At 39.8% G+C, this 3,843-nt stretch overlaps 1 pseudogene; it reads right to left on the reverse strand.

Moving 5' to 3' along the window:
* Positions 1–1,058: 1,058 nt before the first annotated feature.
* On the reverse strand, positions 1,059–1,912 carry LOC140511366 (mitochondrial fission regulator 1-like pseudogene; annotated as a pseudogene).
* Positions 1,913–3,843: the final 1,931 nt, after the last annotated feature.

Below are 3,843 nucleotides of genomic sequence, written 5' to 3' on the forward strand. Positions count from 1 at the left end.
TTAGGAATATAAACCATTTAATCTTATTGAATGTCTTATTTCTCTTTCACACTTACCTTTGTATGCTTCTCTTGAGTCTTGTATTTGAAAATCAAATTTTCCATTCAACTCTGGTCTTTTCATCAGGAGTACTTGAAAGTCCTCTTTTCATTAAACACCCAATTCTTAATCTTAAAAGGTTATACTTGGTTTTTCTGGGTGTTATTCTTTTTTATTAACCACTCAAAAAATTCTCTTCAATGCCATAGTGCTTTGATCCAAATACATCACACACACACATACACACACTTTTACTGAAGAGATCCCAAGGAAGGCAGGGTCATGTATTAGGTGTGTTGGGTGAGGACTTTGGAATGATTTAACAGGGGTTCAGGTATGAGAAAAAGTGACCCCAAATGAAGCATAACCCTCTCCCCTCTTTCTCTTCCCTGCTGAAATTCCTCAATAGCAATGGAACATTGCTATTGGACATCAATGTCATGGCAATGAGGAAGAGGTCACAAGGATCCTGCAAGCCCTGGTCTGCCAGCAGCTATCTATTCATGAGGTGGGGCTATAGGACCTGTAGGAAGCCGGAGCACAGCTGGGTGCTGGTGCATGTAGGCAGGGTACAAGTGTTGGTTTATAACTGGTGCTGAGAAGTCCTCAGGGTTCCCTAGAACCCTGATCCCCTCAAAAGAAGCAGCTGAATGTGAGGGAAATATTGCACATGTTCTGAGAGCCCAGGAGTTGTGTAGAAAAAACAGAGAAACTACTCATCAGTCTGGGACAAAGCTCCAATCTTGTTCTTCAGTGTATAGCAACCAAAACAGCATGACCAATGATCTGAAAGCCCTCAACTCAAAATTATGCTTAGAAAATTTTGCTGAAAAGTTTTGTTAAGGTTTGAATGTTTGTTAAAGTTTGAAAACAGTTCAGCTTTTCCCTATTCTACCTATTTCTAGCCAATCAGTGTTTTCTATTATGGAGGGACATTTCTAACTGCAAGACAAAGAAGTATCTGCTGTGAGACAGCTTATAGAGAAAAGGCCATGTATAAGGCTCCATAGAAAGGACTGTCAGTTTTCGTTCATGCTGATATTTTCTTCCTTCAGAGAAAATTTTCTCAATACTTCTAACATGAGAACAGCAGCGTCTTCTTACCTCACCAACCTCTGATTCAAGTCTTGGCTCTGGTTCACCTAAATGTCCTTCAGGATGCCCATCATGTCTGTAAAGCTAGCTTTGCAGAGAGACACACGGTCCTCATATTCAGCCAAGCAGCAGTCAAGTTTGGAGTTAGGTTTTCAACATTCAGAGCTAACAGAACAAACAAGGGAACTGATGGAAACTTAGGGCCTCCCTAGACAGCCTCCTCTGTGATATCACTAATGGCAAAAGAAATTGTAGAGTGGAATGAGGCTCCAAAATAAGGTAAAAAGAAGAGACTTTTGAACTTCCTGAAGGTAAGAAATCTGGTGTTTGTGAAGATGAAGCTGCATCTACTGCCCAAATCTTGGCAATTTGTCTGTGTACATGACAACTCATCTTGTAGTTTGGTGGCTTGGCTCAGGGCTGATAAACCAGATTTCTTCAAAGTCAGGAGTTTCTCCTCTGGCCCTTGAGGGTGGACAGTGAGGTATTGTGCCACATGATGAGCTGCGCTCGGCTTCCCCTTATGCCTTAAGGGTTGGGTGTAATTCCTGGTTTGAGTATAGGTTTTCTCTTCATCTGCTGCTATCTAAGCAGTATCAGTCAAAGTAGGAACAGAGGGCACATCATTCATATATGTTAGAGATGTTGCACAGTGACTGAATGTATGCCTGAAGAAGTATACTTTCAAGGACAGGTTAGTCTCAACCCTCCTTAGTACTCTTTGAGCATCCCCATGTAGTTTGTTCAGTCAGATAGGTATAGTGAAATCTATTTTCATCTCTGATATCACAGCAGACTCCCTCCCAGTCAGGTTTCCTCATGTTAGGCCATCTTTGGGAGTGTAGGTTTCTCTCACTCACAACTCCTCCTCCCTAAGTCACCAGGATGTGGTCTGCCTGGCCCAGCCACTCCTGCATAGCTTATTCTGTTTTGGGAGAGGGAGGGTATTTTTTTATAAATTAAGTTCTAGTTTTCAACATTTACTTCCATTCCCCTCTCCCCATCCCCAAGATGGCTTGCATTGTGATTACCCCTTCCCCCAATCTCCCTTCCCTTCTATCATCCCCCCTCTTTGCCACACTCTCATCCCTTTCTCTTCTATTTTCCTGTAGGGCAAGATGGATTTCTATACCCCATTGTCTGTATATCTTATTTCCCAGTTGCACTGCATAGGTTATTCTTAATTGTACTCCTAGCTCCTTTGCCCTTCAGAATATCATATTCCAATCTCTCTGATCCTTTAAGGTGAAAGCTACTAAATCTTGTGTCATCCTAACTGTAGGTTCAAAATGGTTAAATTGTTTCTTTCTGGCTGCTTGCAATAGTTTCTCCTTGACCTGAGATTCCTAGAATTTGGTCATGATATTCCTGGGAGGTTTCATTTTGGGATATCTTTCAGGTTGTGAGGAGTGGGCTCTTTCAATTTCTATTCTATCCTCTGATTTTGGGATATCAGAGCAGTTTTCCTTGAAATTTTCTTGAAATATGGTGTCTAGATACTTTCTTTGATCATGACTTTCAGTTAGTCCAATAATTTTTAAATTCTCTCTCTCCAATCTATTTTTCCAGGTGAGTTGTTTTTACAATGAAATATTTCATATATTCTTCTATTTTTTTCATTCTTTTGACTTTGATTGTTTCTTGATGTCTCATGAAGTCATTAGCTTCCACTTGTCCTAATTTTTAAGGAATTATTTTCTTCAATAAACTGGTATACTTCTTTTTCCATTTGATCAATTCTATTTTTAAGTAGTTCTTTTCTTTGGTGAGTTTTTGTATATCCTTTTCCATTTGGCAATTCTGTTTTTTAAATGTTATTTTTTTTTCAGTATTTTTTGTGCCTCTTTTACCAAGCTGTTGACTCTCTTTTTGTAATTTTCTTGCATCATTTTCATTTCTTTTCTCATTTTCTCCTCTACCTCTCTTATTTGATTTTGTAAACCCTTTCTGAGTGCTTCCAAGAATTTTGTTGGGCTTGTGTTCACCATATATTTTTTCTTTCAGCTTTTGTTTATAACTGTTTTATCTTCACTATCTTCTGAATATAAACTAAGATGTCTTGAGCTTCCCTGTCACTAGAGTAACTTTTTATGGACAGGTTCTTTTTTTATTGTCATTTGCTCATTTTCCAGCATAATACTTAACTTTTAACTTTAAGTTAAATTTGGTTTCTGCTCCTGGGGTAGAGAGGTCACTGTCTCAAACTTCAGATTTTTTGTGTTGCTACTTTCAGAGTTCCTAATCGAATTCTCTAAGTTTTTGGTGCTTCCAAGGTGGTATGATCTAAGGAGAAGTGTGGTCACTGCTCTCTTGACCTGTGCTGTGGTCTTTATGCAGGAAAAAACCTTGTTCCCCTATAGCTAAAAGTGCTGGTGCTCCTGTTGGCCCTGGAATTGTGACCAGGTTCTCCTATAGCAACAAGTGCTAGTCCTCCTTTCTGTCTTGAAACTCCCTTGGAAATGATCACAAGCTCACTTCTCCACTGTGGAACTGTGACTAGAGCCCTTACTCCCTTGTGGCCACAAGTGTCAGTGCTCTTTTATGCCTTGGGAGTGTGACCCAGAACTATATATGGGCAATACAACAGAATCGTGAATTCACCTCCAGCAAAGGGTCCCCTATAATCTTTTGTAAACCCTCCTATAATCTTTTTGTAACCAGTTGTCCAACTTCCTCACCATCTGTGAGCTCCTGAAGCTACTGCTACTT

This window comes from Notamacropus eugenii, chromosome 6 (assembly GCF_028372415.1).
Source record: "Notamacropus eugenii isolate mMacEug1 chromosome 6, mMacEug1.pri_v2, whole genome shotgun sequence".
Taxonomy (NCBI): domain Eukaryota; kingdom Metazoa; phylum Chordata; class Mammalia; order Diprotodontia; family Macropodidae; genus Notamacropus; species Notamacropus eugenii.